This window comes from Phasianus colchicus, chromosome Z (assembly GCF_987193195.1).
Source record: "Phasianus colchicus chromosome Z, bPhaCol1.hap1.1, whole genome shotgun sequence".
In the NCBI taxonomy this organism is placed as follows: domain Eukaryota; kingdom Metazoa; phylum Chordata; class Aves; order Galliformes; family Phasianidae; genus Phasianus; species Phasianus colchicus.
This window is the reverse complement of record NC_143476.1, coordinates 57,284,405-57,307,862: the sequence shown is the minus strand read 5'-3', so window position 1 is coordinate 57,307,862 and position 23,458 is coordinate 57,284,405. Positions and strand designations below refer to the sequence as shown.

The following is a 23,458-nucleotide window of genomic DNA, read 5'->3' as shown; positions in this document are numbered from 1 at the left end:
ACTTACGCTTCTTGTATGAGTTTGGTTGTGATCAGTCTATACAAGGCTAGTTGCAGGGCATGTGCTCCATTAGGATAATTGGTCTTTCTCTGGAGAAATAAAAGGTAGATTAGAGGTGCATTGAATGGTTTTCAGACTTTGCTTAGGACACTATCTGTGAAAAGCACTTTGGGGAAACTTTTCTAAGAAAGATCTGTTCCTTAGATCTATGAGAGAAAACTTTAAGGTTAAGAAGGTGCTACAAAGAACAGAAAGAAGAAGAACCAAAACTTTTGAGAAGAAATTGTAGTGATAACAATTTTAATAACAACACTGACTTTGAAGGAAGATTGGATTTTATCAAAATGTTTTTATGTTCAGTAAAATTGGGTATTAACATAGACTATTGCAGTTAGAAGGTTCTCAGCAAAGTGGAATTGTCAAAAATACTTCCTACTTCCTATCTTTTCCTTTCCTGGTCAGTACTGCTTTTGCAGTAGACCTCCAAAGCTATCTGAAGTTAAAATGCATGCAAGCTTAATGACATCAGCTGTGCTTAGAGACTTCTAGTAGTACTTCACTATCTTAAGCTTCTTAATACTTTCTATACAGATGTTTGTTGTAGTTCAGTGCTTTTTGGACCTGCAGAAGCAATTCATTTCTTAACTTAATTTCTGCGTGTTTCATATGTTACTTTTCTTAGAACTCTGCAAATTTTCACTCTATATTCCTTATATGTAAGCATGCAACTAGGTAGGTGAAAACTGAAAGTTTCTCTTTGCTGGTTATTTGTAGCGTACTCCTTCAATTTAAGAAATGCTTAATTTTGCTTTGCTCTTCCAACACTAGTCCCATAGATTGTCTATTAGTGTTAGTTAGCAGTAGTTCTGTATGTGCATATTTGTGTGAACATAACCTACACATTTGACTAAATGTTTAACACCTAATGTGGGTAATACAGGAGTGTAAGTAGCAAAGGACCTGGCAATTGTTATACAAAGAAGTTGTCGTTGAGTTGAATCTTTTACAACCTAAATAATGAAAATTTATGTTTTTCATCTTAGAAGTTTATATATGCAATATGAAGTCACCCCAACAGAAATACAGATGTGCCCAATAATAATAGAGAATAACTAAGGTATACGATGTACAGGAGTTGTAGCTAAAGTCTTTAGAAGCACCTCCTCTCCCACCTGTTCTTTCAGTATTTCCATATAAATATTATGCACTTCGTAGTAAAATTATATATTAAGGATTTGTATTTACCATGTTGGGGTCTGAACAGCATTAAAGCAGTTGCTTAGTTGGCCTTTCTGCAATCAGGTAAGCCTACTGTGGTTTGAAGGTGCTGCAGCATTTCTGACACATCATCATTATTTCAACTTCTGCATCATCTCCACCTCTGTAGGTACTACCTGGGGCCACCTACCTCAGAGCTCAAACAATTTTGTTATACTAAGTGGCTCCTGGCATTGTGTGAGGCACAATAGAATGACTAGTAGGTATCCTAATGGAGTCTTTAGCTTTCTTAATTCCGTCACAAGTCAAGTAAGGGAAAGTTTTTCCATGCCATCTTTGGACAGTTTAGATTTCACTTCTCATGTTTTCTTGGTGCTGAGGAGAAAAATTGAAAAAAAAAAACAAAACAAAAACAAAAACAACCCAAAACTCTTCGTCTTCCCCAGTGTCTTAATTAAAAAAAATAAAAAATAAAAAAAAAATCTCAAGTTTTCTGTGCAGATCTCTGTCATCTGATGAGAAGTTACCTAGTGTTCCATTAGTACTTGGAAGATTATAGGCAGCAGAGATTTAGCAAGGGATTAGTCAATTGGAGAGTGTGCATTATCCGGCCAGGCTTAGAACCGTGATTGTCTCTTCAATCATTTTCATTAGTGTCTTATTCAAAGATCGAATTATGTAACAATGACGTTTCAGGGGAATCCGGTAGGAGTTTTTCTTTGTTTTGTTGGTTTTTTTTTTTTCCCTCTCTTGCTAACTCTCTAAGCCTGGAAGAGGGGGAGAAAACATTATTTCTATGCTTCAAACTTGCAGCGTGTTTTGAAAAACAGCAGTTCAGATAAGTGAAGAAGCATGACTTCAGCTGCAGAATCTGCATTTGGATGATAACTTAGATGCTGAGAGAGGCAGGATGCGCTACAAGAAATATATTACTATTTTAGAAGCAGCAATAGGAATCACTCCCCTTAACAAGAGGGAGCTGCTTCCTGAGGGTAGACATGCAAACCTGTGGCAACATCCAGGGTAAGTGTAAAAATGTTATCAGAGTAAAACAACAGGAAAACCTGTGTTCATCTTGCAATTTGAAAACTTTTCATTAGGAAAGAAGTGTGTTGTTCAAACAGGTAATCTTTTCTTCATACCTTCAGTACAGTCTGTCTCTCTACAAGTATAGTAAAACGTGGTTTTCTTAGAGATTTCTGTGTACCTTTTTCTCCCTGGTTACCAGAATAATCAGATGTTATTCCTAAGTGAGGAATTTGCTCAAGAACAGAATGAAAATGAAATAGTTGCTGTTTTATGTTTGCTGCTTTTACTGCTAAATCTGCTATGTGTGTGTCTGTCCACTCCCCAAACTGCCCTTTTTGAGAAGATATATACTCTACTTTTATCCATGGGAGAACTAACAGTTTCTAAAAGTGGAAAAGAAAAACCCTTTTCCACACGTGTGCATCTTTCCTTCTCTGTTATGAAGCAAGAGTTCCTCATTCCTAGAAATACTGTTTTCCTGAAGGAAAGTTTTAGTTATTAAAAGATAAATTAGCAAAGACTACTAAATATTCAAACTATGAAATGCAGAGCATTCTGTTTTGTTTAAAAGCAATACAGAATGTTTCCTTCTGCCATACAGCTCAGTATTAGTTTTTCAGAAAGCCTTGTTCGTTGGTGTTGCCCTCAAAAACTAATAGCTTGAAAAGGACGTTGATCATTTTTCTAGCCTACCTGCCCCTCTACAAGTAGCCTCCATGGATGGGCATCTTCACAGCCCTTCTGGTCCCTCACCTTCTGGTTCTGTGTTAGAATGTCACTTTGTTTCAGCACAGAATGCGTGAGGCTGTTGTTCATGAGTAATGGTTAGACACGTTTCTACTGGTTTGGGATAGCTTTGTGTAAGCAAGACTTCAAAGTGAAGATTGAAGTAAAATGTGAATATTAATCTATGACTGATGCACATTTACTCTGTAATTTTTTCTGCAAGAGCACTTCCTCTAATGGTGACAGTGAAAACAACTCCAACCCAAAGCACAGGATGATTTTTTAGTTGTGCCACCAAGCCCGTAACAAGTAGTCTAGCAGTTGCATCAATGCCAACAGTTTCCAGACCCACCAGCATTAATTCTGCAAGTTCTTCCTATGTTTCTGATATTATACTGAAGAGTAGTTGGTGTTGTTGTTGCTAAACTCTGCCTGTTAAAAGGGATTCTTAGTATGATGTATTTGGACATGGGACAGTGTAGTGTCCTAGAGTGTGACTTCCTTTGATTGTTTGTGTATGTTATCTGCAAGCCAGCTCTTTGAATTTTGCAGCCGCTCTTTATATGTTGACAAAAGACTTCTATGATTGCTCTGGAAGCATTGAGGAATTGTATTGGAAAGCACTGGTATAATTCTTGCCAAATTCCTCTTTGTTTTCAAGGGGGCTTGTTTGGCCAGAGATGCAGCTTGAAACAAGCAGTCCAAAAATGAAACGAGCTAGCTGCAGCTTCCATTATTTTTTGTTTTGTGACTCAAACATGTGGCTGCTTAGCTTTCATCTACTACTGAGTATCAGTATAAAAGAGGCGATTTCCAGTGTTCTTAATCAGGCATCTCCCTCCTTTCACAGAGATTTAGTTGATACAATTGTTGTGTACACTTGAAATTCCAAGCTGTTTAAGATGTATTTGGATTACATCTGGATTTGTTATTCTGACTTCTTCACAAAAGCAGAAAAGCTGTTGTCATTGGACTAAGGTAGGGATCCTGTTGTATTTTCATTGAATTTCAGGGAGCTAAGTACTGGTAGCCAATAATTGCTGTAATGTAAAATAAGTTCAAGAAAGAAAAGAAACACTGATTTTTTTCATAGTTGCGGGTGGCTTATTCTGTGCAAGAGGAATAAGCAAATTAATAACTCAATTTGTTAACATCAGTTTATCACTCAACTTCTGTCAGGTTCACATTAGGAAAAAGTCAAAATAAGCATTTTAGATGTGTTTATGTGTGTGTAAATTTACATCATAAAACAGTTTACAGAAGTTAATACTGAATGTTAGGTGTACAGGTCCCCATCTGACAACTGCACACTGTGCAAATTCAGGTGCGTTCCTAATTTCTTCCTTTACTGCACTTAATTATTTCCTAAGATAAAAATTAGCATTAGAGTATGGTGCCGGCTCCAATACTATTACCTGAAAGTTTTGACAGGAAAATACATCATTTTGCTAAGGCAATCATTTGCATTTCCATATCAAAGGCATTAGAAAATATGTTTTCTTATTCCCATTTTTACTTGGAATAGTGATATGATTTCTGTGTCAGGTGGATTTTCATAAATTTTGAAATTTTTGCATGGTGTCAAATTATGATATTAATGATGACGTGGTTTCTGATTTCTTGTGTAACTTTTCTTTTGCTTCCAAAAGAGTATTCTGCATGTAGCCTGGAATTATGAAGACTGGAACACTAAAGCTGATGTTTGTTCATAATTTTGTATATGTTGTTGCTCTTTGTAATATAGAAATCCATATTAAGCACTGTTTTGTTCTGTGACTTCAGAAATCTTACCTTGTTTAAAAAACTAGTGTTTGATATTGAGAAATGTACTTTCATGCTGGAATAGCCAGCAGACTGGGAAAATTCATTTTATCTTCACAGTGTAAACTGTCCAGGTGCTTGTATTTGTGAGGCTTTGAAGAGATTAATGAGACTGAATGTTTAAAAAAAAAAATCAGAGAAGTTTGAAGTGTCCTTTTTTGAACTTGGAAGCTCATTTTGATTGTACTCAGGGGAAGAGTGAGACAAAACACATCAATAAGATAGGTAGACTTGTAGATATTTGGGGTAGTTCTGCAGAGTGATTTCACTATTTATTTCTTGTGGCTTTCCTGCTAGAAAGTAGTAGCTAGGGATTATTAACCTAAAAAAACCCATAGAAATTATTTAAAGAAAGAAAAACAACCAATCAACTGCCGTTCTTGCACTATTTCTCTAGGGAAGTCTGACTATATCTTTGAAAGTGGGATACCTTAGAAAGCTGCCCTTTGAGAGGAATTAAGACAATCAAGAGGTATTGAGGGGAAAAAAAAAATCTTACCAATGACATTGTATTTCTTTTAAGAGTTTGCCCTTCACTGTAGTGAACAGTTCATTTTTCTCTTCTACATAAGATAATGAAGGGCTATGACAAGGGGCGGGGAGAGGAGGAGCACTCTAAGAGAGATGCTTAAATGCAGTGAAAATACTGCTAGTGCAAAGGAAGGTTAATGGAGGCCTGCTGAGCAGTCCTAAGCAGGGAAGGAGTAGGCCACTGCAGCTGGCAGGTGGAGCTGTTAAATTAGCAGCTGAAGTAACTGAAGTACATGTATTTGTTCTTACTGAGATTTTGCTCAAGATAGAATGCTGTTACTAGTTTAATTCTTTACTAAGTCAAAATTAAGAGCCAAAATGCCTTGTGGGGAGTACAAGAGCAACAAATGGAAAATGAGTGTGCTTCTTGTCTGTACCTTGTTTTGCTTGTAAAAATGCCCTTGTGCTCTTGTGTGCAGGCCTCTGTGGTTGCTTGATGAGGGTCAGTGCTTGACTTGAAGTTTGTAGTGGTGCTGCAAGTGTATGTATTGGTAGATACCTCCTTTATTTGAGGACTGTTTCAACCTGACTGCCAGGGAAGCTAAAGCATGCCAAATTAACCAGGAAAATGCATTTTCTCTCAAGCACCTAGGCATCCCAGGTTTTCAGTCACTTTCTTGTGATTGTACATAACTAAAATGAGACTTTGTTTTTCAGGGAACAAACTACTGCACTGCCATCTCCTTGTGAGTGGGACTGGGAGCACAGCTGTACATCACGCCCAAAGTATTTCACTGCAAACAGACCAAAACTCTCAAAAATCAACATTCCTCACAAGGTACTGGTCAAGTTATGTCGGCTAGAACCACTCATTAGTTTGAAATTATGATTTTTCGTTGTGTGCTGTTTATACTTTTCATTCTTTTAGCTATGTTTTTAAAAGGTTTTATGAAGCTGTATTAAACAGAGTAATACACTGAAACAGAACTAGTTCTTCTGGATTTCTCTAGTGACTTAGAATGAACACATGCAGGTTTACTGAGAGCTTGATGTATTAGAGGACTGAAGGGGAGAGACTTGTGCAGTGAACTGTGCTAAAATTATGCAAATAATCATGCACAGGCCTGGACTAGTTTGTCTCTTTGCTTAAGACATTGGAAAAGAATGGATTTACTCTGTGGTGGTGTCTTCAGCAAATATAAATATTCAGCATGTGTTTGGGAATAAATTTAAGCACAAAGGGTAGTCTTAATGGGAATTGCTTAGTGACTCAGTACTGATTCCTGAGAAACAAAATAGCCACACACAGAGAGAGTTGTTTTGCTGCATATTTTTGCGTAGTACATCATTAAGGTAAATATAACCCTTTTGGCGTCTTAACCTTGCAATTGAAAACTTTTCTCAAGTACTTTCAGAGAGAATATGAAAAGTGTGCTTAAATCTTTTCTAAGTCATTAGCAGATGGCAATTTTAGGAGAGCAAATGATCTTTATACTGGTATTGCAAAACTAAAAATTGACTTACCTTTCATTGTTGAGAGCTGGATAGCTACAGGTGGTTTAGTAATTTATTTGGAGATGTGGGCATCAGCTGTGACATACATAGATTGCTTTGAAAGTACTGCCTTCTATTTATTGCTGGGGAAACTCCAAAAAGAACACATTAACACTGTTTGGTAGAGTAAATACAAAACGCTATTTTTCGACAAAGTCACCACCATTAGCCATGTTTTTTTCCAGCAGTAAGCAAGGACCTGCATGACATGCTCATAAAAATCTGCATGGCCATAATGTTGTTTGTCTTGTCCACTGCTTCACTGCGCTTACATCCACTGTTTGGTCTCCATAGACATTCAGCAAGTATTGATAAATGTATTGGGTGCCATTTTCTTCTGCATGGAGGAATTCAGGGACAGAGTTTTGCCTCATCTGCACTTCTGTACCAGACGTTGTTCTGTCAGAGTGCCCCTCTGCTGCCATCTGTCACACTCAACAACATGTAATGGAATGCTGGTGGGAAAGACCATCCTCCACTGCCACCAACATCCACCTCTGACACTGTGGTCCAATGTAATCAAATAGGAGGCAGTTTTTTCAGAGCAGCCCTGATATTTAACCAAAGCTAATAAGACTCTAAAGACATCATAGAAAGACCAAGAAAAAAATAAGATGCCATTATATAAAATAACAAACAAGCAAAGCCCGTTTTCATAGGAAGCTGTGTGGCAGAAAATATGATGTGAGAATGTCAGTGAAGTGTAGATAGGCAAGAGTGTCCCGTCTGAGCCCTCTAGGAGACTCTCTAGCAATGTTTCCTTGAGTTGAAAAACTTTGTTGTATGGTATGCAAACCTTACATCAGGGAATTTGGATACTAGCTAGCCCAACTAAGTGCAGAATTCCAGGGTCACTGATATATTAGAAAAAAGATGCTTCAGAAGTTATATCCAGCCACCCAGCTTGAGACCTACCAAGAATTGTGGGACTGGAAAGTGAATGATTAAGGTGGCTTAGTCCATCTGCTTTCTCTCTGATGGCTCTGCTCTCTGTTCTCCTTTGCACTCTCAGCAGCCGATTTCAATCTTTCCTGAAGAGGAACACCCAGAAGTAGGTAGAGTACCCTAAGCTGGGGCCCTACTATTACTGAATAAGGCTGCAGAAATGCTTTGTTTCTTAACAAACTCTTCAGCAGGAAGTTTGCCAGTATAAATAAGGTAGGAAGAGTCAGAACTTTGAAGCAGAGCTTTAGTGCTCTGAAGGACTAATTTGGATGAAGATCTGCTATCTGGAGCTTTGTTTTTTAAATTCATCACTGTATTAGGAAAAAAGCAAAAGAACATTCTGCATATATTACATTTTGTGCATTCTCCATATTCTTTTGTATTTTCTAAATATGTGTAATGATCTCCATGAGAATGGGATCTTTGTTTTCTTTACTGTGCTATCTTAATTAATTTGTGCTGTAAGAATTGATTACCATGGTAGTTCTTGATGCCCTTGTTGTAAGGGCTTATCTTGTGAGGGAGGCCAAATAAATTGCTAAAAGCAGAATATTATATCACTGCTTTGCAAGGAGCAGCCAAGAAACATAAAGGAAAGAGGAATGACTGAGATATAAGCAAAATGAATGTTCAACCTGATTGTGCCCATGTCACTCCTGCATAAAATGGACACGTTCAGTGTAAAGAAGATGTCTTTTTGAGTGTTGATAAGCACTTTTATGTGATATTTGAGGAGAAGAATACTGCAAACTTGTTGGGATTTGTTTTAAATATATCTTTTTCTAATAAGTTTTTATAGCTTCTAAAATTAATCAACCGGAAAGAGCGTGTGCTAGAGGAAGTTGTTTTAATTTTACTTACTCTGCTGGTGAATTGATTTTTATCAGAGAGAAAGGACTTAGCAAGGACTCTACCTGAAATCTCTGTCTCACGTTCTAAATTATGTCCCACTATTACATTTGGTTATCAATGTACATTTCAAGATACTGCTATGCAGTTTAAAACATTGTAGATGCAAATGTGCTTAGAATAAACATTTTTAGGATAGATAAGAGGCTATATTTATTTATTCTCTCCACTATCATTTTTTCTTACTGCTGGTTATCAAACACTTCAGCTTGTTCTTGTGCTGCTGATTTTTATTTATCAAAAAATAAAGGGAAAGATCATAGAGATGTTACCTATCTTTATGCTAATCAATATACTTTCACACTTACTTTGCAAAGATATGGCAATATGAAACAAGCAGTGTCTTGATGTTTTTCAGCAGAATAAAGCTTTGCAATCTTTGTGTGAGATCTAGTAGACTTGATGGCCAAAAAGACTCAAAACTATTGAGAAAAATATGCTATATATTTTAGTCTTTCCTACTATTAATTTCTGTAGTGCTCTTCCTAAGTTGCTTATCATATAGCATCTGTCACAATATTCTTTTCCCTACTTTTGTGAATACAAAATTTATTAGCTTAGAATTGTGTTGCTTCGCACTCCAAATCTAACATCATATGTGAAATATCTAAATCTGTATGCCTAGGTTGTAATAAATAAATAAATAATAATAATAATTATAAAATCCCTTGTAAAGGTCAAAGGATGTGGTCAGATGAGTCATAAAGAGGTTTGTACTGGTTATTACCTCAGAAAAAATACATGTGAAGTATGGGATATGTTTATGCTGGGCTGTGTTTCTTACAGGGAAACCTTTGCTTTCTAAATTAACAAACTGGGAATTACTGCTTTTAGATACGGAAAGCAAGTATATTTGTTCATCCTTACAGGGCAGTATTACAGACCCTACAAGCTATATGTCAGAATCTTTTTGCAGTGTATCACAAGCTGTACTTTGGAAGCAGAGACAGGGGGCAAGATGATGAATGTGGTGCCCTGCTGTAAGCTGGCACTAGCACTTGAGTCATGCGGCAGCTCAAGAATGATGGAATCATTCATGTGGAAAGGAACCTGAGGAGGTTTCTAGCCCTTAGGCTCTTCACCAGCCTAAGGTCACTGGGTTGCTTGGGCTTTTACCCAGCTGGGGTTCAAAAGCTCCAAGGTCAGAGACAGTAGAGCTTCTCTGGATCTGTGATGTGGCTATTTCCATGGGGGAAAAAAAGAAATTCTCCTTACATCCATTCTGACCCTCTCATTTGAGCTTTTGTCTACACTCTCCCATTCTCCTGCTGTGCACTACATGAAGATGCTGTCCTGCGTCTCTTGATCTCCTCTTGTCAATGTTGATGGGCTGCTGTTAGGTTCCCCTGTAGCTATCTTTCGCCAGGCTGAACAACCCTCCTGTTGCAGGGTCAGTGCTCCAGTCCCCACAGTCTTGGTGGTCCTCCATTGGATTCACATCTGCATGCAGTAACAGCTGTGAAGACAGCATCTGTGGCTTTTCCAGTCCCTCCAAGGCACATTAGGATTGCTGTACCGTTCATGTGCCTTCACTGCAGTGTAGAACTGTGTATTTGAACCATATATATGCCCTGAGCAGTTAGAGAGTCAGAGGTCAGCTACCTACACATCCTCTAATCCTGAAGGTTGAATCTGTTAGGGCCTAGCTCGCTATATAAAGAAGCGGACATAATTGGATTTATGAATCATTTAAGTAGGACTGGGCTGACTGATTTGTGTAATTTTGCAGGCTGATGACAAAAAGCAGTCTAAAGAGATTGGAAGGGAAAGGGAAAAGGCTGTTTGGCAACATGGTATTTTTAGAAACTTCTACAGTGCTTTTCATCAGAAGATCATGAACACCTGCTTAGAAACAAAAGCAAAACTGATGTGTGTATTCAGACAGTTCAACAGCTGAACTGGCAACCTACATTCCCAGTCTCTTACTGAAATCAGTTCCTAGGTCAGTAAAGTTACTAGTGCTGTCTAGTGTTGAATTCCAGCATTTAAGAATTAACTAAATAGGTGTGATTGTCAGAGGAACTAGTTAAAAGGCTCAATTGGAGGTATGGATGGGGCAGAGAGCACCTGCATCACAACGCTATGCTGCAGGCAAATTGCTGAACAGCCTTGCTTGGTTGGCAGGAGTAACCATGAGAGGCAACTGCATGTTTAAATTTGCATCCCATAGTGCAGTGTTAAATGGATAGTGCCTCTGCTGGTGCTGGAAACAACACAACAACTGCATTCACAGTAGCATTAGATAATTTATGGAATACATCTAAGGTTTTACATGACTCAAGCTACAGCAAGCTTTCTCTTTAAATTAACTAATCTACATTAACTGCAGCAAACGGTGTCTACCTCGATTAGCTAAACTGAAAGACTCAGTGGGAAATGTTATCACTGGGAATTATTTGCTTGCATGCATGCATCTTACACAGTTAATGATGATAAGATATTCCATGAAGTTCATCATAAAATCTCTAAAGATCTACATAACATTTCATGAAATCCCTGAATGTGATACTGCTTTGTACAGTTATTGCACATGCAGAACAGCTTTCCCTAAACACGTATGAGGACAGAGCTGCACATTTTTAGCCCAATTCGTATGGTTTTGACATTATACTGATAACCAGACTTTTATCTCCATGAAACAGTATCCTTTGAAAGTCTGGCTCCAATTGTACCTGCATCTTCCTTTCCAAAGGGAGGGAGTAAAAAGTGAAGGCAGCCCTTCCTTCAGACACTCACTCTTGGGTGTGTGGAGACCTGCACAGGCAGAACATACCATCCTGCTGAGGCTCTGGCCCCTCTTCTGCTTTGCTGCTGTCTCAGACAAGTTTTGGCTAGACTGTAGGTCTTCTGTATTAGTCATTTCATAATCCACTGGGCAGGGTCTTGTTGCCTTCTTTATCTAATCTAAGATGTATCTGATTATTCACTTAAAGATGTGCTTGTGTGAGCTGTATTTCAGGAGAATCTTTTACTCCCCCACCTCCCCTCTTTCTTCTCTACCCCTCTGCAAGGCAAGAGAATAGGGATGCTGACCTCTAAGGCAATAGCTGTAAGGTGAATTGGGTACCTTAGTTACCTGCTCTCCTTTTCCTGTAGGAATTATGTAACTTGCGGTGCCAGAGATGCTCTTGCAGCTCTTGTCACGGTCTGACTGCTGTATTTTATTCTTCCACTTCTGTTTTCATTGGCATTGTCCGCCCCTCTTAAGGCCAGACACCACATCTGCATTGGGATGATAGCTTGGTCAAAGGCAAGAAAGCACCCAAAAAGGCCTTAAAGTCTGTTCTCTGCAGACCAACTGCAGGATGAGTAACTTGTAAATTGTGATTGCAGTGATTGTCACATCAATCTGTCACATTGTTATGAGCATCTGGAAACTTTGCCAAGCTCAAGTGTGAGTCTGAACATCAGGAGTCATGGCTCAGGGTTTCAGGTGACAATTATCTGCCTGTTGTGGCAGAACAGTTGTTTGGCTTGAAAAAATAAATAAAAAAGCAGAAAAAGTGCCCACTGTGCTTTCATGGGGAAACATAGAAAATAAAAGCCCAAATGAATTGTTTTCCATGTGTTATTACAGGAAAGTGAATGGAAATAAACTGATAGGCACTTGTGTTAAGGAATTAAAAACAAGTCTATTTTGCTTGAATTACTATGGTCAGTTCCTACATCTGTGCTGCATTTACCTCAGGCTAGCTAAGTATGTTAACCTTGGCTGCAGCCTTAAAGCTCAAGGAAGCACAGTCTGATAACCTCAAAGTTCACTAACTTAAAAAAAAAAAACAAAACACCATGTGGCTCTGATAAGGTCACAAAACTTGCTTAAACAAGGCTTTAGGCCAAATCACAGCTCTTGACTGGAATGAGAAGTAATCCTCCTGTTTTGCATGGGATGAGCTTAGATTGCTCCGACAGGTGCTACCTACACTCTACAGCCTTCCACAGAAGGCTGCATCAAAAGGGAAGGCTGGAAGGCTGGCTCTTCTTCCTCTGCCAGGGCCTTTGGGAGGGAGGTGGTTGCAGGAGGCTGGTTCTCTACATTTTGCAGCCACTAACTTAATATCTGCATCTTAAGAGAATGCATTAGTGGGAATCTGTTGACTCCTTTCTCTATTTCACTTTGTGTCTGGCAACTGCTCTCTTAAGAATAACAAGAAGAAAAAAACACTGCTCTGAGACCGAAAAACAAAAATTATTCTTGTTTTTAAAACTCTGTTCTCACATGCAGCAAAGTCCTACTGTATCTTAGCAAAACAAAAAGTGGATCATGTTGTTTTCCTCATGTCCTGTCTTCTCAGGAAGGTGAGCATTGGGCAGTCTTTCTCTGCTGAAGCAGTGGCATAGTGTCATGTGCTGATATTCCCAGACTGCGCTGGCTCCTTGGAAGGATATCTTTAATTTCAGAGAAGCACAGAAGTGCTCAGCACTACCCAGCATGGCAGCTAGTTTACCTTGCCCTGCTGTCCCTCATTTAGCTGATGAGGCTAGATGCTATTATAGCATCTCAATCTATGGAATGTCATTTATAAGAAGACACTGGCTTCTGTGCTTTAACTTTCCTAGTGGTCTTGATGTTTCACTGTACATCAGGCTGCTAGTATTGCAACAAAAGTTGGATGTTATCTCTGCCTTATAAAACTGTGGGGAGAAATGAGATGAAAGTTAATGGTTTGGCATTTTTTCTGATTTTTTCTCTCCAAGTTTGAGAGCAGGCCATACAAAGTAACGTACTGTTTGTCTTCTTTTTTAAATGCTATGGCTTAAGAAAGTTTTTCCCTGTCAGTTCCTCCTTGTTCTGTACTTCTTCCTTCCAATAGAAGATTCCAGTACTGACTCATCCACCCCAAATAAAGGCACCACGGAAAGAAACTGCATTTAACATAACCGTATGGTTGAAATTCTGCCAGTCTGCTTTTTTTGTGCTTTTTGTACCCAGTCATTTCTTCAAGCCTCTGCCAGTACGGTCACCTCTACACCACTGCTGTGTAATGATGGCCTCAAAGCCAAGATGATCGCCTCAGCCTCCGAATTAACTGCAGCAGTTGGAGACAGAAGTGAAAATCCTGCTGGGTGTCGGAAAGGCACCTGATGGAGGCTGAGGGCTTGGGAAATCGTCAGGTGTGTGTGGCCGTTCCTTCCGACACCGCACGGACGGAGAAGGCAGAGGAGATGGGCGCCTTTCTGTGGGGTGATGCTGCAGGTGCCATCCCACAGCTCCTGACTGCTCTCACAGATCCCGCCCAGGGCATCTCCCTGGTTTATCCCGTGACAGGCGTCAGCTACTGGCCGCTGCCAAGGGCAAGAAGACAAGAAATATTTTTGTAAACGGAGAATAACAATTCTTTTCATCCCGGGGAGAAATCTCCTCGCCTCCCGGCGCCTTCGCAGCCGGATTGGCTTAAAAAACTACGCTTAAAAAAACGGAACTGACTACGCTTAAAAAACGGAATTGTCCCAAAGTAGGAGACTCGCGGGGCATTTCAGCAGATGATGGATTGGTGAACTGTGCTACCGGTCTTCTCCCCTTAACCTCCGGTGACAGAGTTTTTTGGACCTGTGCTTTTCTGGATCAGTGCTGCTGGAATCCTCTTGATGACAAAGCTTCTGTTGAATTGATCCAAGATTTTCCCCCTTGTTGTTTCCCTTTTTATACCACAAACTTGCTATTTTTTTTATGGGAAAAAAGAATGTGATGGTGGTTTGCCGTTATGTTTTGTTTTGTTTTGTTTCCCTGTTAAAAAAAAAATGTAAAAAAAAAGGTGTGGATTGCATGGTTGTCCTTACTGAGTGGTGTCTTCCAACTGTTTTAAGGTTTGCCTTTCATGTGAAGAGCTAGGAATGAAATGGTTAGGATGCAGGTTCCTTTCATGTTGCAGCTGTGAGCCCTAGAGAGTTTGGAAGTGGGCCGTATTGGCTGTGAATTCTGTGCCAACATCTGTATTAACAGAAAAGGGAGCTTTGGCTCATCTTCATTATCACTTACTGCTCGAGATGGTGAGAAAGCTAATGTTCCGTATGTGTACTTAACTTTGATGAGGACAAATTGTCAAAATTGTGGCTCCCCCAGTGCCTGTGTTTCTCATATTAAGGTTATTGAAGTCCACTGTTCTGTTTCTTTTATAAAGAAGATTGTTCAGTATTTTATAGAAGACATAAAAATGGTCTGGTGAGATATGACAGCTATGATTTTCCAGTTTTGGTTGTTTTTGTTGTTTTTAATTTTCTGTTTTTTAAATGATGCTATTCAGACAATATGAAATTTGTGACTTCAGTTCTCGGAATTCTGTTTTTCACAGCTTGTGGTTATTGGAATTGCAAGACCAATGTGGATTCAGCTGACACTCAGAACAGTTTTAGAGTCCTTTGTGTATCATTAAGTAGTTAGTTGCAGCGTTTTCCTTGGAAGCTAATGTAGCTGATGCCACAGAACTCTTTTTTTCCAAATAATGTCAACTGTATTTGGTGTATAAGCCAAATGATACAGTGGAATTCAAAGCTATGTTTAAAATGTAAATTAACATAAAATCACTTAGTATTTTGCAACTGTATTTGGAATGTATTTCTTGCCATCAAAATGCAGAACTCTCCAAGAGTTTTATGTGATCTGTGATCACAGACAAATACTGCTTAAAGGCAGAGTTGTATTCCTGAATGTATCTTAGCTGGATTGTTCAGCGGAAGCTAGTACTTAAATGCAATTACTCTTAATATTGTGTAAGAATGAAGTATCATCTAACTTAGTAGACAGTAGGGGATATACCTTCATGAACACTCCAGGCATCTCCATCCAGTAATTTGAAATAAAATAAAGGTGAAAGTACTCCTTCAAGTCCTTCACTTACTGTACATAGGTGATCATCAGCAGCTTCTAAGGTGGGTGTGTTTGTGCCTTCTGTCATGCCCTGTTGAGCAGAGCAGTATCTTTATGTACTCTGGTGGTGGAGTCTCTAGAGTTGATTAACAGTGCTGTCTTAGTATTTCATAACTGCTGTTTAGATAAATATGTCTTTAAAAAAAAAGAAAGAAAGAAAGAAAGAAAGAAAAGAAAGAAGGAAAAAAAAAAAAAAAAAAAAGCCAAAACAACATAAATAAAATACAGTATCCAAAAAGGAAAGCTTTGCAAAACCCCTGCTGTCACCAAACCTTACGCAACTAAGAAATGATGCTCCTTTCTATTATTTACTCAGTTTCCTAAGGTAAGCATTCATCCTAACGTTTCCTTTGCGCATGCATACGCTGTATGTGGTATTTCAGACACTCACTCCTGAAGATTCATAATGCATGCGAGGTTTTTGGAGAGATGTCCAGATAGGCTGTCATTCCAGGCTTCACAAACAGCGCATTCTGAGGCAAATTGTTGGCCTTTGACATAGCTGCAAAACTTGCTGCCAGGGTCAGCGCTTGGCACTGATTGCACTTATTTCTGTGTCCTAGCACTGCAGAAATCTGCTGGATAATATGCATTTCTTCTACTGGTCATGGCTGAGGATTCTTCTGTCCAGTGTTTCAGAGGCCTTCTGCAGAATGAATAACATTTTACTGTATTTTTTCTCCTATGTAATTTTGTGTTGCTGAAATAGAAAAAAGTCAGTGGTTTTGATTCCTCTGTTCATAAAGTCATATGGGAATATTTTTAAACAACTGATGTGACAGTGGCATAGCTGGTTGGAAAAGGTGTCTGTGCACATTCCTTAAAGGATGCCATCTGAAATCCTATTTCTGTGCTAGTCTGCACTGCCATTGTTTTGTTTGAGGACCTGGTTACAGTTTGGCTTTAAATTTTTATTTTCCAGCACTTCAGATTTCCTGGAAGTGTGTTGCTGCTTGGCATCAAAGTGGGTGATGTCATTCCTGACCCTTTGGCAGAAACTCTCTTCAGTTGCTGACTGAGTTGAGTAATTCTTGTGTGCTCTTCACCTCAGTGTGGTTGGTGTATTACTGGAGGTCAGCCTGCAAAAGGTCATGCTTTTATGGACAGTGTGTTGATTGCAGATGGATGCCTCCTGGCATTTCCCAGTGCTGCTGTGTTCTCTCTTCTGCTTTGGCAGTTACACTCCCCTACCTGTTCATAAACTTGAAGTATATTTAAGATGGAGGAAGAAGATAGGGAGGCTTTCTGTCGTGTGCCTCAGACACACTTGTCAAGCTTTTGATTAAATGTGGAAAACCCTGGGTCAGAGTACTGCTGGTACATCAGTATTTGCGGTCCCATGGGTTCGTGAGAGATACTTATCTGTTCTGACGTACAGGGATGCTTTGAATAAGAGCTTTGACATTTTCTGTGTGGCTTTTCCTTTGATAGGTTACTATGATGCCTTTCTACTTTTAACAGTACTGTGGTGTAAAACTGTAACATTTCATTTGTTAAGTTTTATCCACAAACTTTTCTGCCTCTTGTAGAAATTTTACTTTATTTTCTATTATTTTTAAAGTGTTTTTTTCTTGCTTTACCTTGTAGATGCTAGTGGATACTTTCCTAACATCTATTGCAGCAATAAGGATGAACTTCAAATTCTTGGGTCGTGATGGTTTGAAAATGGATTTCATATTTCTTGTCTTCTTGTAAGGTTTGTTTGCTTATAGACAGGTACTTTTTTTTTTCTTTTTTTTTTTTTCCCCTAAACAAATTAATAAGAAGCAGAATACTTAATTATGGTTTGCTTTTGCTTTTGCTTGGTGTGTAAGAAAGCTCTTGGGTATAAAATGTTCTTTTACATGGATCAAACTGCAAGAAGAAAATTCTGTTTTGAATCTTGGTTGAAAGTGAAGTTGCTACTCAACTGAGCTGTGTTATAAATGATAATTGAATGGAGCTTTTCTTATTGATTCTAAGACCTGTCATTTCTTTGTAGCCACATGTGCAGGATTCTTTTTTCTTTCTTTCCCAGTTCTTTTGAAGCCCATGTAAGACACTAGTAGTTGTGAAAGGAGGAATAAGGTTTATTCTGTCACTCACTTGATTCCATTCTGGTCTGTTTATCCTTTGTGCACTACAGTGTGCGTTGTAGCGGAAACAGCACTATTCTGAAGCAGCAAGATGGTTTGGTTTCTTTTAACACATAGAGAGATGCCTGAACTTTCTTACATTGGTGTTCCATGTGTGAGAAGTGTTGACTGAGCTGAGAGATTGCATTAACGGTTGTAGTTCCAAATTTTTTTCCTGGCATCTTTTCAAGTGAAGTACGAATGGCTGCAGATGAACTCAGATTAGTGCTTTGGGAACGAATCAACAAAGTAGAAGTTGGTATCTATCTTAATACTACAGAAAAAAGAGGTGCTTGATTTTGCTCCGCACTGTTCCTCCTTTCCTACCTTCCTTGTGGTTGTTTATTGGTTGAATGTTATTATAAATCCTGATGGAATAATTTCTACCTAAGTTGGAAGTGTTCACATGTTCTTATTATTGATATATTTAGATTTTAATGAAGTCGTGTGCTAGTTCTTAAATGCATGGTATGCTTCAGCTTCACATCCTCCCTCACCAAAGGACTGGGAAAGAGGAATGGAAAATACTTGAAATGTTTCCATTTTCAACTTCCCCTGTATTGCTTTCTTATCTCAAAGTGTTTTTTCAGTGTGATCAGGTAGGTGGTGAGTTTCACAGTAATGTAGTTTTGTATGGGACGAAGGGTTACTGGTGGCTCAGAATATTCAGAGGTGAGGGTAACATTTATGCTTACCATTTGCATTTGACAAAGCAGTTGTAGTCCTTAGGAGGTCCTGAGGAGGAAGCTCTGCTGTGAGCAAAGGGATTCTGAATGTGATTTGTGAAGTGGGCATAGCTGCCTTAACCTTTTATCTCATGGTAGTTGAAGCAGCAGGAGCAGTTTCGGATGAAACAAAATGATTTTTTTTGACTGCATGTTCCCTGTTCTTCCACATGCGCCTGGAGGAGTGTGTCAACATGAGATTTATACACATAAACCCTTACAATGCAAGAGCCATTGTATGGATGACATTAAAAATACTGAACTTCTTTTGCAACAGATTTAGGTCTCATGTTGGGAATTGCAAGATATGTTAAAGCTGAGGAGTGAACTTCATCATTGCTTTCTGGTGTGACTGAGTAAGCTGTTGAGCTGTCTTGAAAGGGAGAGGTGACTTGCCTAAGGCTTTAGGATCAGGCATAAGGTGGCTGAAGGAAGGAGAGGAGCATAGATGCAGGTGGTAGCATTAGAACTGTTAAAATCCTTTTGAGAGCTGAAATATAAAAAAAGTAAGAATCTGCTTTGAAACAAGAACTGCAATAGTTTTGTGGTATGCTGATTAATGAAGTTAGTATCCCTGTAAGAACTGGCTAACAAACAAGGTGTACAAACTATTGGCAATATGTATCTGAATGGTACTGAAATTATGACTTTACTCAAAACTACTAATTTATTTATTTATCTATTTATTTTGCAGCAATTTGTTTGGCAATTTAAAAAAAAACTCAATTTTTAACCTTTTTTATTTAGCAGAAGTCTGGACACTCAAAGCTTCTTACTGTATTTGTGTGTGTGTATATTTTAAATCTGCCTTGTATGACAGCTGTTGTAGCTGTAGCATGTAGTTCTAGAGTGTAGTTAAATGTACCTTTAAAACTTCCACACCATACAGAACCTTAGTAGGGTTCATTTCTATCAGCCAAAAAAGGAAAGCAAACATGATCAAATATGATTGCACTGCTACAGGAATACTCAAACAAAAGTAGAATGCCTGTAAGACTATGATGCATCGTTCTATAAATAAGAGTTAGAAAAAGGAAACTAGATATCTTAGCAGGGAAGGAAAATCTGAAATGGTTTGGGACCTCAGAGCTCAGAAACTAACAACTGTACAATTGTTTGAGTTGTCTTGCATTATGAATAGATTATTAAATGAAAATGCTGACCTGATTGGATTATATGCCAGCAATGAATCGACCTTTTAAAAAAATGAGTTACGTGAAGCAGTAGATGGGTAACCAGCTTATTTTTTTCTCAGATTTGGGAGTTTTAGTTGATAAATAATGATGTTCATGCAGTCACAGAGTCTGTCAGGACAGTGGAATAGCAGAAATGCACTTTCTCAACTAGTAGTTGCTTGATGCTGGAGATGATTGCTTCCAGTGCTTGGTTTGCTGTTCTACTATAGGTAAAAGTAGCAGGAGCGTTCAGAAATAGTACCAGTAGGTGTCTCACTGTAGCTGAATAAAAATTGTAATCTGCCCTCTAGATCACACAGTGAATATGATCTTTGTTCTTTTTCTTTCAAATTCTTTGTTTTAAGATGCAAGTGTAAAAGTTATACCTGGACACAGGGTGACTGATTCTGAAGCTGGACACTTCAGTTACAGCAGCTGCACTTATGTTTTTCACAGTTAAACTAAGAAAAAGACATACATTACTTAGCATAATGAAACATTGTTTAGAGCTATTGAGTTCCATTCACTTCTCCATCGAAACTCGATCCACATCAGAACAAGCATTTTGTTATGACTGCCAAGTAAAAAGTGTCCTGCTGAACTTTTGGTTTGTGCATGAACTGCTTGTGTGCTTTGTTTCTCAGACTGTGTGTTTGGGCAGTGGGCATCTTAAGAAAGAGGCAGCACAGAAACAGTGCAAACAGAAGGTTCTGTAGAGTTTACAGGTAAAGTGAATGGACGTGATTAAATCAGATAACCTCTAGAGCTGTTTTGGATTAGGCAAACTGAAAGTTGCATTACTGTTTTGTATGTATACAGAGAAAAAGTAGAATCATAGAATGTCCTGGGTTGAAAAAGACCATAATGATTGTCTAGCTTTAACCCCCCTGCCATGGCAGGGTTGCCAACCACGAGAGCATGTTATATACATGCTCTGTGTTATATACAACATGGTGTGTGAAAGTCCAGGAAACTGAAGAAAAACAGGACATATACAGACTGGAAAGCGACAGTTTACATGCTGTGTGCACAAGTGTCATTGATGCAGCTGTAGCTGCCTTTTGACTAGATTAATTAGATTAGTTTTGATCTTCAACTGAAATTACTTTGTTTTCAGCTTTTTATGTCCTGAAAGATGTCTTTATTACTGAAAAGAGGCAGTAGGGAAAACGTCTTTCTTGCAAGACTGAACGTGTGCCAAGCAGAGAGGTGAGGTTTGTGCTTTCCTTTAGAACCCTGCAATGCCCGTGGGAGAGTAAGTTAATATTCCCAAGGTACTTCTGCTGAGCAATGCTTACACAAAACACCTTCTGTTATTCCTCTGAAGCAACATGAAAAAACAACAACAACAACAACAACAACAACAAAACTTTGGTGGGAAAAATACTAGTTCCCAAAGTGCTGTTATTTCTCAATAGGCAGAAATTGCTTTCTGAAAAATGAAGGAAATAATTTCAACTTTTTTGCTCTTTTTTTTTTTTTTTTTAAAGGAAATGGGATATGTTTTCTCCAAAATGGCAATTTTCTGTTTCAATTGAAACTGTTCTCTGCATAGACTTTGAACAATGTGTTGCTTCCTGTTGGGGGAAACACTGGAACAATTGCAGCATGATTTCAGTGGGATAATGACAGAACTGTTGTTGGGCAAAAGGTACTTTTGGAAGAGGACTTGCTCCAGAAAGAGATCTAAGCTGTATTTCTACGGGTTTTTAGGTTTTTTAGTAGGCATGATCTGTGAATCTTGCTATTGCATTCTATTTACAATGTCTGATTTTTTTTCTTGCATAAGTTACTGTTTGTAATGGGATAGAATCATAGAAGCATAGAATCACTCAGGTTGGAAAAGACCTTAAAGATCATCGAGTCCAACCGCTATCTAACCGTACTATCCTAACTCTGACAACCCTCCCCTACATCATGTCCCTGAGAACCACATCCAAACAGTTTTTAAACACATACAGAGAGGTAACTCATGTGCCTCCCTGGGAAGCCTATTCCACTGCTTAGCCAGCCTTTCTAAAGGATTATAAGGATATTACAATTTGATACACATATGTGTATTCTTTACGGAGAGAGTGGTGAGGTACTGGAACAGGCTGCCCAGGGAGGTTGTGGATGCCCCGTCCCTGGAGGTGTTCAAAGCCAGATTGGATGGGGCCCTGGGCAGTCTGGTCTAGCATTAGGTGGAATGGTTGGTGGCCCTGCGTGTGGCAGGGGGGTTGGAGATTCATGATCCTTGAGGTCCCTTCCAACCCTGGCAATTCTGTGATTCTGTGATTCTGTGTATTGAAGCTCAATAGAATTCAGCTGTAACAAATATATTCTACTCTGCTCATCTCTTCAACCCCATCCCAGGCAACTTTAGAACTTTTACACGTACATTCACAGTAAGTGTAACCTGCCAAGACTGTAAACTGATGGTGAGTTTGTGTTCTGAATCTGTTATACTCTCCCATGTATGTATTTTTTTTGCTGTTGTTCTTCTCAGCGCTTCTGTTCTTTTTCCCTCGTGATGGTGGTAAATAACTGCTCATTGGACACTATCACAGGAGCTCAGGTGACTGCTTTTGCATTCACCCCCTTGAACAGTTACCAGCTGTTGAAAGCTGTGGGAAAAGCATAAAAGTTTTTAAGAAACCATATCGTCCTAGCTTCTAGGTACTGAATTGAAAGGAATAACTGTCATTCTTGCTGGCATAGGTCACAGGTACTGTGACCACATTAGTGGATTTTAGAAGATTCCTGGGTGTGTGTTTTGTCTGCCTTTTCCAGCTCAATAAAAAATTGTGTCTTTGTAACTGAAGTCCATTAGGGTCTTGATTTTGCTGATGATATACTCCAGGAAGTATGCAAATGTAGTGGTACCACACTACTTCTGTTCAGGTCAAAAGTAGGCTGTAATAAAAAGCTTTACAGTGAAAACAAGGCTGTAGTTTTCCTTTTTGTAGTTAGTGCTGCAGTGTTGTGTTTCTAACTTCAGATACAACTGTCATTTTGTATTGGCTCAAAATCTTTAGAATTTTTCTGCTACTCATTTCCATGGAGCGTTGGTGGTGTTGAAAAGTTGTGTGCTGACATTATCTCCAGAGTCCCAGGCAATTCTCTCTTTTCAGAACAAAAACCTCTTGGGGAATTTATTTATTTATTTATTTAAATGAACTTTGCCATTCATCCTGGAAGTGATTGTGGAGGAAAGTGAGTTAATGAAGCAGGGATTTTGAAAAATCAAATGTCTGTTTGTCTGATAATATGTTTTCCTAAAAATTGAGATTTAAGAAAACAAACAACATGTAACAACTTGTTTGAATGGAAAGATTCCTGTCATTTTTAATCTGGGAAAAAAAAAAAAAAAAAAAAAAAAAAAAAGTAGGATTTTGGCCTAAAAGGTGTTAGTCCTTTTTTTTTTTTTTTTTTTTTCTTTTTTCCCTTTTTTTGGCAGAGAGAATGGAATATCTCACCTACAAGGGCGGGCTGAGCCACCTGGGGCTGTTTAGCCTGGGAAAGAGAAGGCTCTCGGGTGATGTGATAGCAGAATTTCAGCTTCTGAAAAGGGGCTATAAAAGAAAAAGGGAGAGATCTAGCAGGATCAGTGGTGACAGGACAAGGGGAAATGGTTTCAAACTGAAAGAAGGGAGATTTAGATTGGATTTAAGGAATAAGTTTTTTACAATAAAAGTGGTGAGGCATCAGCACAGGTTGAGCGGATAGCTGGTGGACGCCCCATCTCTGGAGACACTCAATGTCAGGCCAGATGGGAATCTGAGCATCTGATCTCGCTGTAGGTGTCCCTATTCGTTGCTGGGGTGTTGGACTAGATGGCCTTTACAGGTCCCTTCCAACTCATACGATTCTGTGACTCTATCTGAAAATCACAGAAATGCCAACGTAATCTGATAAATAAAT

At 38.8% G+C, this 23,458-nt stretch overlaps 1 protein-coding gene across 9 annotated transcripts in view; it reads left to right on the top strand.

Moving 5' to 3' along the window:
• The window catches only part of TJP2 (tight junction protein 2), a 64,992-nt gene that overhangs the window by 5,597 nt on the left and 35,937 nt on the right, over positions 1-23,458 (top strand). For 7 of the 9 annotated variants that reach the window (XM_090130641.1, XM_031608784.2, XM_090130640.1 and 4 more), the window contains one exon: positions 5,983-6,103. The exons of the other annotated variants lie outside the window; for them this stretch is intronic. The gene's annotated coding sequence lies outside the window, so the exon portion shown is untranslated. The remainder of the gene's footprint in view (positions 1-5,982; positions 6,104-23,458) is intronic. 9 annotated transcript variants of the gene reach the window in all.